Source organism: Nicotiana sylvestris, chromosome 12, assembly GCF_000393655.2.
Source record: "Nicotiana sylvestris chromosome 12, ASM39365v2, whole genome shotgun sequence".
Classification (NCBI taxonomy): domain Eukaryota; kingdom Viridiplantae; phylum Streptophyta; class Magnoliopsida; order Solanales; family Solanaceae; genus Nicotiana; species Nicotiana sylvestris.
The window spans coordinates 125,097,347-125,109,741 of NC_091068.1; the positions used below are offsets into that span (position 1 = coordinate 125,097,347).

The 12,395-nt window shown below is 38.4% G+C and overlaps 1 pseudogene; it reads left to right on the forward strand.

The window, feature by feature from the left end:
* Positions 1 to 868: 868 nt before the first annotated feature.
* The window catches only part of LOC104247553 (B3 domain-containing protein Os07g0679700-like), a 31,486-nt pseudogene continuing 19,959 nt past the window's right edge, over positions 869 to 12,395 (forward strand).

The window sequence follows — 12,395 nt, forward strand, 5'->3', positions numbered from 1 at the left end:
GAAGCCTCCGAGGGTCATGGTGACTTTGGATATTGTAGACGGATAAAAGTTGAGGAGGTAGAGGGAGTTATGCGTAAAATGTGCAGGGGAAAAGCTATCGGATCAGATTTTCATCTGGTGGAGTTTTGGAAGAATGTGGGCAGGGAGGGCTTGGAGTGGCTCACAAGATTATTTAATGTCGTTTTTAGGACGAAAAAGATGCCTGATGAATGGAGGTGGAGTACGATAGTTCCTGTGTACAAGAATAAGGGTGATATCCAGAATTGCAACAACTATCGGGGTATCAAGCTGCTTAGCCATACTATGAAAGTCTGGGAGAGGGTGGTGGAGCTGAGGGTGAGGAGGAGTGTGTCTATTTCTGAGAACCAATTCGGGTTTATGCCGGGGCGCTCGACTACGGAAGCCATTCACCTTATTAGGAGATTCATGAAGTAGTATAGGGAGAGGAAAAGGGACTTGCATATGGTTTTCATCAACTTAAAAAAGGACGATAAAGTACCGAGGGAGGTCCTGTGGCGATGTCTGGAGGCTAGAGGTGTATCTGTTTCTTACATTAGGGCGATTAAGGACATGTATGAGGGAGCTAAGACTAGGGTGAAGACAATAGGAGGGGACTCAGATCACTTTCCAGTCATGATGGGGTTGTACCAAAGGTCGGCTCTTAACCCTTTTTTGTTTTCCCTGGCGATGGACTTATTGACGCGCCACATCTAAGGGTAAGTGTCGTGGTGCATGTTATTTGAAGATAACATTGTATTGATTGATGAGACGCGAGTGGGGGTTAGAAATTTGGAGGCAGACCCTGGAGTCTAAAGGTTTCAAGTTGAGTAGGACTGAGTCGGAATACCTGGAGTGTAAGTTCAGTGGGATGACTAAGGAAGTGGAAGGGGAGGTGAGGCTGGATTCACAAGTCATTCCTAGGAGAGGAAGTTTTAAGTACCTTGGGTCTATTATACAAGGAGATGGGAAGATCGACGAAGATGTCACACATCGTATTGGGGCGGGATGGATGAAATGGAGACTTGCCTCCGGTGTCTTGTGTGATAAGAAGGTCCCAACAAAACTCGAAGGTAAGTTCTACAGAGCGGTAGTCAGGCCGACTATGTTGTATAGGGCTGAATGTTGGCCAGTCAAGAGCTCCCATGTCTAGAAGATGAAAGTAGCAGAGATGAGGATGTTGAGATGTGTTACACCCCATGTTTTTGTATGTGGGAGTACGCCATAGGTAAATTGATATAAGATCGAAAATGAGATATAACGTCCCGCATTTTCGTAAGTTAAAATTTCATTTTCAGTTAACCGACGTAGACTCGGGGATGAGATCATCTTGGCATTAACGTACTTACGCTATTTATAACAAGCGATAAATAAGTATTATGAAGGATAAAGGGGTACACGGATTAACGAAAAAGAATTTCGTCGAAGTATGGCATTTTGGAATAAAATATGTCAAAGCTAAATTACCCGGTATTTATGGACTAGTACCATACAAGGTATCCCATGGTCATGATAGTAAGGTATATAAGGTATGTTAAAAATAAGTAGAATTTTAAGTAATTTATAGTAATTTTTAAATTATGCGGATAATTGGTTAATTACCGGGTAGCGGGACATTACCTAGTTAATTATTAAATTAGGATATGACACGTGACAGCAAGATAACACACCAAGCCAATGACTAAGTAAGTCATAGGAAGGTTAGTGGCAAACTAACGTGTAAAGACTTAAGATATTCTAAAATTTTGGTCTATTTTAGAACTTTGGTTCATTTGATTAAAGAACTTTGGTTCATTTTTGGTCTGAAAACAACGAAATTTAACCATCACTCTCTATTCCTAAATTCAAATCTTTAGCATCAAATTCGTTTCAGTTTAGCCAACCAACAGTTTTGTTTCAGTCTAGCCAACCAACAATTTTGTTCAAATTCAAAAAAAGCAGAAGCTTCATTTCGTACAAATGATTCAAGGAACAGGTATGTTAAGGCCCTCCCTTCTTTCTTTTGGCATAGTCCAGATTATACGAAAGAAACGAGCAAATACACTGTTTCTATAAATTAATCTATTCATAGAAATAGTAGGGCTGTCTATATTCTTGATTTCCCCATGAGAATTATAATTATCTTCTGTTCATAGGTCTCAGAATAATACGTAGTTGAAAAAGTTTATCCGGAAGGAATATCGATATTATTATGTATTTTTCATGCATTTCACTCATTTATACATGTTGCATTAACCCATGACCAGATGGCGTTATATACGCGTATATATGTAAATATATGTATATGGGATATGAGAAAAGGTTATGGCGTTATATACGCACCACCACCTGATCAACTGGTATATGATGATGATGTTGCCCATAGTGGCTGAAATATGATTCAAACGACGTTATATACGCATATATGGGTATGTAATCAAATGGCGTTATATACGTATATATATATATATATGTATTCAAACGGCGTTATATACGCGTATATATGTATATATATATATGTATATGGGATATGGGAAAGGTTATGGCGTTATATACGCATTACCACCTAATCAACTGGTATACGATAATGATTTTGCCCACAGTGGCCGATATGATATGATGGGATGCCCTCAGAGGCAAATGATGTATGAAACATGTACATATGCACGACATGACATTTATACGCATATGCAGGACGCTAAAAGTAATTTATGATTTACAAAGTTATTCAGACTTGCAGGATGAGTCATGTACTCTATATTTCTTCCATGTCTCTTATGTACTTATTTATATGCCTTACATACTCGGTACATTATTCGTATTGACGTCCCTTTTGCCTGGGGACGCTGCGTTTCATGCCCGCAGGTCCTGATAGACAGGTCGAGAGCCCTCCAAGTAGGCTATCAGCTCAGCGGAAGATGTTGGTGCGCTCCATTTGCTTCGGAGTTGCTTGTTGGGTTAGTACGATTTAGACATGTATTGTTTGGAATGGCGGGACTCTATCCCGACCTTTATGACATTTATGTATTCTTAGAGGCTTGTAGACATATGTCGTGTACGTAAAAGATTGTACGGCCTTGTCGGCCTATGTTTTGAGGTTATAAAGGATCATGTTGGCCTATTAGGCCCGTATGCATGTGTATATGATGATCTATTAAGAAAGATACGTTACGTTGGTACTTGGTTGAGTAAGGTACCAGGTACCCGTCCCGGCCCATCGGTTTGGGTCGTGATAAAAGTGGTATCAGAGCAGTTCTGTCCTAGGAAGTCTACAAGCCGTGTCTAGTAGAGTCTTGTTTATGGGTGTGTAGTGCACCACGCTTATAAGCAGGAGGCTACAGGGCATTTGGATTGTTACTCTTTCTTCTTACTCTAGATCGTGTGGTAGAGCTCACTTATAAGAATTCAAATCCCAAGCTTCTATTTTTACTCGTAATAAGACGATGCCTACGTTCAAAAAAGATGACCGATAAGAGATATAGCTGTGAAAGTGTTGAATTAGAGGAACTCGACTTTGTATCATGCTTATGATAAGTAAATATGAGGTCTTTAGCAAATCATGTGCATATTAAAAGGTGTAAGCCTCTTGATAAGGAGCCTTAAGGCAAGAATGTCTATCCACCTTTATGGTGAAAGACAATGAGAGATTAAAAAAGATAAATACAAGCTTCAACAAGAAAAATAAGCAAGATGAAGAAAGGTACGAGGCACCTAGTTAATAAAGGTTAACGACGTTTACAATTGAGGTGGAGGAACATAAGCTTTTTGAGTTATATTCAATAGTAACAGAGGTATATTGGTCGCAACCATTCCGGTATGCCCTATGGAGATTAACAAAAGTAGTATAAGAAGATATGATGGATGAATTGATTGCGTCAGTTGACATTTCCGAAGGATATTGCAAATATGCTAATAGATCTCTTTATGAGACACCTAGATGGTGCACTCTAAAATAGTGCAGCCAGATATGAGTACTACAAAGACATGCACTATAAGACTTGAAGGGATAAATATTACCTTAGTGTGGCTCGTGTCCCTAGTAAAGCGAGAACGTTAAGCAACTTGAAAAGCCACTGGATGGAGCAAAGGAAAGCTAAAAGCAAAAGAATGTCGTATTGAAGTTTTCACAAGAAAAGGGATATGCAAAAATATTAGCAGAGTAATGAGAAGAGAGATAAGGAAGCATTATGAATAAGGTGTGATACATGGATGAAAATGGTAGAGTGTTACAGAACCTATAGTCAAATGAAGGAAGAGACAAAAGGTGATGGGCCTTAAGACAACAAAAGAGTATAGCCCATAAGGTTATATCCTCATTTCGAGAAATAAGTTCGTGACTCCAACGCGACTACCAGAGGGAAGAGTTAATCCCCAGAGTAACAGAAATCAGTATGGATTGGTAAACAAGATAAACTAAATATGAATTAGGGACTAAATGATTGGAAAGTACTCGGCATCATGGTAATTCCAGATTTTGTTCTGGCGGTAGTAGAATGGACCACAGAAGAAGATTCATGATGAATTCAGAGAATGGTCATTCAGGGAGACGCTTCCCTAGAACAAGCAGTGTGAGAAAAGTTAAGCTTAAGAGACTGTATGTGCCAGTTACATTAAGTGTCACCCTCGCGAGTAAGGGAATTTATCATCCTTGGTACAAAAGGATTACCACAAGGCGAGTAAGGATCATTGATGTGGAGAAGGGATGCCAAAGATGAAAAAGTGAAATATCTATAGGCAAGAATGCCATAAAAATGAGAAAGGGATGAGATTGCACTTACCCAAATCTTATAGATATGCTACGATTCAAGAATATTGTGCAAGCACGACGTCAAAAGGAGGAAGTAAAGGTTGATGCCCGAGCTGTTATTAATAAATAAGCAGCCAATGTGAGACATAAGTTAAGACAAAGGAAATAGCCCAAGAAAGATTACGAGGAATATTAATACAAGAATGGGCCAACAAGTAGTTAGTAACTGGTCTGGAAGATCCCAGTTATGGCTAAACAAGAGGTTACAGATGACTCATCAGGTAGTGTAAGATAAACATAGTAGAACCCAAAATGGAAAATTCAGTCTCGAAGAATATCATTATAATACTTGAGATATATTCAAACAAGAGTCGGAATAGTTAAAGGTATCGTATGATTGTTACAGGGATAAAAGAAAGTGCCACTGGGAAGGCAGTCAAAATATTAGTTCAGAAGCAGTCATACAAGTACAAGGGCATCGAAGTAAGCAACTACAGATAATTATAGAAAAATAAGCAGAAAAAAAGGTCCATTATAAGCTCACAGCTTTACGAGAGTCAAGGGTTCTCCCTAAGTACTACAACGAAAGACTAGCTGAGGAGATAAGAAGAAAGGATTTAACCTAAGCATAACGACCTAAAGAGGAAATGGTCGTGTAACAACAATCTCGCAATAACATTGTAAGCATTCAAAAGGAAAGTGGAACCTACCATGGTTAATGAACGGGAAGTAAGAGTTAAAGGTAATATTCGAGATCATATGAGTTGTATAAAAACTTTGGCAAGTGTGGGCACTAGGATAATCTAAGTATGGACACAACGAGGGGGCAGAAAGACCAGGAAAAATAATTGCTTACGTTGAAAGAAAGCTAAGATGGAACAAAATAATTATTCGATCAATGATCCAGAGTTAGTACGTTATGGATACACTCAAGATTTTGGAGCATTATCCAGGCAGCATATTTGTTGATAATCATACAGCCATAAAAGACTCCGGTATAAGTTAAAAGAAAGAATTAAGCCTAGGGCATAGACAAAGGATTAAATTGTTAGAAGATTATATCATCAATATTCCATAACACCCATGAAAGGCTAAGGTAATAACTGATACCATGAGCCACAGATCGGTAGATAGCCTAAGCCAACGTAAAGGCTGATCAGAAGGAAGAGGAAACTAAAGAATTACATCACCTGAGTAAATCAGGAGTTTAATTATTGGACCTAGAAAAATTATAGAAATTGTGCTGGAGAACATGACAGAATCACTCGTAATATCAAATGTTCAAGAGAAATAACACAACAACCATAATTTATAGTGGCTCTACAAGGAAGCCAGTTAGAAGAAGTATCAGCCTCATAAGAAGTTAGTACGAAGCTCCCACCGGATTGTGTACGTACCAGAGGTGCGAGTATTATAATAGAGCTTCAAGTTATGGACATAAATTACACCTAGATGGAAGGGAGGTTATGAAGGAGATAAAAGATATGATACAAGATTTAAGGTAAGTAAGGTAAAGGTGAATGTCGTATGAGATACTCAAATATAGAAGGTTGTAAGTAGTCCTTACTTCGTATATAAGGCTAGAAGCACTGGAATTCAGTATCCAGGAATAATAGCAGCGTCGTTAGTGTAATACTTTCCAGCCTATGTTTCTAAGTACCGAAAGGTCTAATTAGAAAGTAAAAGAAGAGTTAGAGACGATGTAGTGTCTCGCTTGGTGTTCCAGAATATGTATGGGAATTGATCGCAAGCTAAAATATGATAGAACGACAAGGTTTTAGAAATACAAGAGTAAGGATAAGAAGAAGGCAAGTGAGAAAGTGATGAAAATGGATAAGTCCTCGAGATTAAGACTGGGAAAACAAAGGAGCTGATGGTTCCTCTGAGTCATAAAAAGCCCAGTATAGCCTGAATAAACTCAAAGGGGTCTATGACTAGTAACATGTGGAATGCTACCCTGGCAGTAGAATAAGGATGTAATTTTTATAAATAAAGGATGACGTTTGAGCCTTCGATTGAGTAATGATTTTATGAATTATACAGGATTAAAATACCCACGTAAGGTGAACCACATTGGGATGCTATGAGATACGCTTATAAAGCATGGTATCGCCCCAGGTGGATCAATCTAATCATTTTAGATGTTCCTCAATGAGACGTGAGACCTAACGGTAGTGTTACATAAGAGGTCAAGTTATCGGTATTAAGGTGAATCAACAATGGATGGATAAAAGTTGCAAAGTACGAGATGAGATTGGGCCATCAGCCTTAAGATGGAGAGTAATGAAGAAGTGTTAAAGGACTTAGATTTATAAGCAACAAGAGTAACCTGGAGTTCGGTAGCAGGCCTCTATAATGATAAATCGAAGTAAGAATTATGGTATAGTATGGCCTACGTAGATATAGTAAAGCTAATGACGCCCAAAGAGACAACTTGACATAATTTTATATATGTTCACAAAGTGAAGCTTAGAGATTGGCTAAAAGTTAGAGGAAAGAGAAGAGAAGAGTCGCATAGGCGCACATACAAAGTTAGAATCGTAAAGGCGGCATGATAAAAGGTAGCAATAGTTACAAGATTAGAAGGATTCCGACTACAAGGGGTGGTGTGAGAAAGAGGCTTAAAGGGAGAAATTCCCTAGTCTTTTGGATTCATTCACAGAACGGTCGCCTAGATGGCAAGAGGAATAATAAAGTATTCATAAATGCTATGGGTTATAAGAATGACAAGTGCATCAGTCAACATTCGAGGACGAATGTTCCAAAGGGGGGAATGATGTTACACCCCATATTTTTGTATGTGGGAGTACGCCATAGGTAAATTGATATAAGATCGAAAATGAGATATAACGTCCCGCATTTTCATAAGTTAAAATTTCATTTTCAGTTAACCGACGTAGACTCGGGGATGAGATCATCTTGACGTTAACGTACTTACGCTATTTATAACAAGCGATAAATAAGTATTATGAAGGATAAAGGGGTACACGGATTAACGAAAAAGAATTTCGTCGAAGTATGGCATTTTGGGATAAAATATGCCAAAGCTAAATTACCCGGTATTTATGGACTAGTACCATACAAGGTATCTCATGGTCATGATAGTAAGGTATATAAGGTATGTTAAAAATAAGTAGAATTTTAAGTAATTTTTAAATTATGCGGATAATTGGTTAATTACCGGGTAGCGGGACATTACCTAGTTAATTATCAAATTAGGATATGACACGTGGCAGCAAGATAACACACCAAACCAATGACTAAGTAAGTCATAGGAAGGTTAGTGGCAAACTAACGTGTAAAGACTTAAGATATTCTAAAATTTTGGTCTATTTTAGAACTTTGGTTCATTTGATTAAAGAACTTTGGTTCATTTTTGGTCTGAAAACAATGAAATTTAACCATCACTCTCTATTCCTAAATTCAAATCTTTAGCATCAAATTCGTTTCAGTTTAGCCAACCAACAGTTTCGTTTCAGTTTAGCTAACCAACAATTTTGTTCAAATTCAAAAAAAGCAGAAGCTTCATTTCGTGCAAATGATTTAAGGAACAGGTATGTTAAGGCCCTCCCTTCTTTCTTTTGGCATAGTCCAGATTATACGAAAGAAACGAGCAAATACACTGTTTTTATAAATTAATCTATTCATAGAAATAGTAGGGGTGTCTATATTCTTGATTTCCCCATGAGAATTATAATTATCTTCTGTTCATGGGTCTCAGAATAATACGCAGTTGGAAAAGTTTATCCGGAAGGAATATCGATATTATTATGTATTTTTCATGCATTTCACTCATTTATACATGTTGCATTTACCCATGACCAGATGGCGTTATATACGCGTATATATGTAAATATATGTATATGGGATATGGGAAAAGGTTATGGCGTTATATACGCACCACCACCTGATCAGCTGGTATATGATGATGATATTGCCCACAGTGGCTGAAATATGATTCAAACGACATTATATACGCATATATGGGTATGTAATCAAATGGCATTATATACGTATATATATGTATGTATTCAAACGGCATTATATACTTGTATATATGTATGTATATATATGTATATGGGATATGGGAAAGGTTATGGCGTTATATACGCATTACCACCTAATCAACTGGTATACGATAATGATTTTGCCCACAGTGGCCGATATGATATGATGGGATGCCCTCAGAGGCAAATGATGTATGAAACATGTACATATGCACGACATGACATTTATATGCATATGCAGGACGCTAAAAGTAATTTATGATTTACAAAGTTATTCAGACTTGCAGGATGAGTCATGGACTCTATATTTCTTCCATGTCTCTTATGTACTTATTTATATGCCTTACATACTCGGTACATTATTCGTACTAACATCCCTTTTGCCTGGGGACGCTGCGTTTCATGCCCGCAGGTCCTGATAGACAGGTCGAGAGCCCTCCAAGTAGGCTATCAGCTCAGCGGAAGATGTTGGTGCGCTCCATTTGCTTCGGAGTTGCTTGTTGGGTTAGTACGATTTAGACATGTATTGTTTGGAATGGCGGGACTCTATCCCTACCTTTATGACATTTATGTATTCTTAGAGGCTTGTAGACATATGTCGTGTACGTAAAAGATTGTACGGCCTTGTCGGCCTATGTTTTGAGTTTATAAAGGATCATGTTGGCCTATTAGGCCCGTATGCATGTGTATATGATGATCTATTAAGAAAGATACGTTACGTTGGTACTTGGTTGAGTAAGGTACCAGGTACCCGTCCCGGCCCATCAGTTTGCGTCGTGACAAGATGGATGTGCGGACCCACTAGATTATATAGGATTAAGAATGAAGTTATTCGAGACATGGTGGGTGTGGCCCCAATTGAGGACAAGGTGCGGGAAGCGAGGCTTAAATGGTTTAGATATGTGAGGAGGCGGGGCACAGACGCTCCGGTCAGGAGGCGTGAGAGGTTGACATTGGAAGGCCTAAGGAGAGCTAGAGGTAGGCCGAAGAAGAATTGGTGGTGATTCGACAAGACATGACGCAACTTCAGCTGACCGAGGACATGACCCTTGATAAGAATGTATGAAGGTCGAAGATTAGGGTAGTTAGTTTAGTGTTCTCCTTGTTATACCGGTAGTATTAGTACGTACTTTAGTATTCTGTTGGCATTAGATTTCTATGACTACTTGTCATTTCTTTCATAGCGGTCTCCTCATTATTTGTTGTGATTAATTCCACTTTTACATGGCTTTTCTTTGTTTTGATTCTTATTTTTCTCTTCTCTAATGTGGTGCTTATGCTTCTCTGTGCCGACGGTCTATTGGAAACAGCTTTTCTATCTCCACAAGGTGTAGGGGTAAGGCTGTGTACACATTACCCTCCCCAAACCCCACTATGTGGGATTATACTGGGTTTGTTGTTGTTGTTGTTTAACATTTACTATTCATTTACTCATATTTGCTTTCTGTCTTGAAGTATATGTATTGGAACGAAATGGTCGCCAATAGGGCGAAATAGATATAGAAAATTCGCATAGCCGAACCCAACTAGTTTGAGATTGAGTCATTTTTTATTGTTCGATTGATTAATTTGATTGTCATTTCCTAGAATTTAATGTATCATGTCCGTATTGTTTCATCATGTGTTCACTTTTCTCTCTTCTTAGTTTGTTTTGACTTTTCTAATAAGAGTTATTTTCGGGTCTCTTTATATATTAGCACCTTGCCTATGCTAATTGTTGTAGTCCTTAACAAATTTGGTTAGTAAGTTCCAGATATATTTTGAGTGTTACCATTCTATAAATATTTTGGCAGGCACCTGCTGATGATTTTCGTAATAGCACCTTCGGAACTAATTTTATACAGCCACTTCATGTGGAAAAGGGAGTAGATAAAACCAACTTCGACAAAGGAAGGCTTCCAACAGTGAACAATATAATGGAGATTAGTGAGCCTGGTCAACCCTTTCAAAGTCAAAATGATGAGAATAATGTGTCTTTTGGGAAAACTAAACAAGAGAAGGTGTTACCTGTTGGTGATGTTAGCACGTGCTTTTCAAATCTCAACCAGCAGTCTATAGTTTCTCTATTTCGCGAACAAGACAATAGCAAACCAAACCAAGGGGTAAAAGAAATGTATGACACGACCAATCAGCCATCACCAGATTTCTCTTGGAGTACTCTTGTGGGTTGTTCAAGTCCGGGATTATCTTTTCCTGGTGGAGGGGTTGAAAGAAGGGAACATAAAAAAACTCTTCCCTTTCAACAGGGGCTAAGGACGTGCCACATATTGCCTAAGCCCCCCAAACTTAGTCCCAGTTTTGGTTCTGATTTGAACAAAGAACTGCCTTCACGGACACGGATTGCAAGGCCTCCTGCAGAAGGGTGAGGAGGCCACAATCAATTACTGACTAGGTACTGGCCTAGGATTACAGACCAAGAGTTGCATCAATTATCTGGAGTGTATCCTTGTACTTACTGCTCATTGTTACTATTGCATACTTTTGAGTTGTTCATCAGCCTGTTAATCATAATAAGATTAGCAAGCATTAGTTAAGGAATTCTTTTATATCACTTCTCTAGCTTGGTATCAATTATGTTTGCTTTGACTTCTATTTTAAGCTTGAAGTCCACTATAGTTCCACTGTTCGAGAAGGTTCTAAGTGCTAGTGATGCCGGTCAAATTGGTCGTCTGGTTCTCCCCAAAGCATGCGCTGAAGTAAGACCTAACTCTTAAGATTTCATGATTCGTGAAGTTCCTTCTATTCCCCTTGTCCCAATTTGATAGACTTATTTAGGCTATTTAAGGTCGATTTGACCAATTTTGGAGTTAAATCTGGTTTTGATTACTTTGTCTGGTGGGCATAAAAAATAACTAATGAATTGTATGAACAGTACTAGAAGTTGCAATATTTCTGACTGAATGTTACACTCTCTCTTGGGAACTGAGCCCAGACTCTCTCTCTTTCTTTGAACCATGCTCCGACATCTCTCTGTAATTCCTATCCGTTTTTAACTTAGATCCCATGGAAAACAAGATCTTTTTTTATCTCAGGTGAAAACTCTTTTGAATTAATCGATTCTAGGGAAGGCTGGTTTGAATTTAATTTAGAGGGGCAGACGATTCTCGACCAACATCAAAATAGATGAGGAGAACCTCCGACGGGTATGTGGTACTTTCAGGCTAGTCTCAGAAAGAACAGGGGATTGTTACAAGCGATGGGGATGAAAATCACAAGCCTACACATACAGAGTGTATACATTCGAATCGAGTCTTGGCTGGGGGATAGGCAAAAAGCAGTAATTGCTCCTGAACCAGTCTTCAATGGGGGATGGGGAGACATAGCTGGGAAAATATTACTATCTGTTCCAATTTATGTGAACATATTTCCTTTTTGGTCTGTTCCAAAAAAAATAACCATTTCTAAATTTGGTAACAATTTAGCTTAAACATATAATTCTACCAAAAGCTTTTATAACCACACAAATACTCTAAGCCCCTTTATGGCTTGTTTAGGACTATAAATTATAAAAGTCTTCATTTTTTCTTAAACTCTGTGCCTAGTCAAACAGGCTCACATTTTTTAAGGGAAGATACCATCTACCAGGTTCAGGCAGACCTTCACTTCTCAGCAAAGAACATATGTGGACACTCCCAAGTTCACTCAATGGACAGAGACAGCAAAAG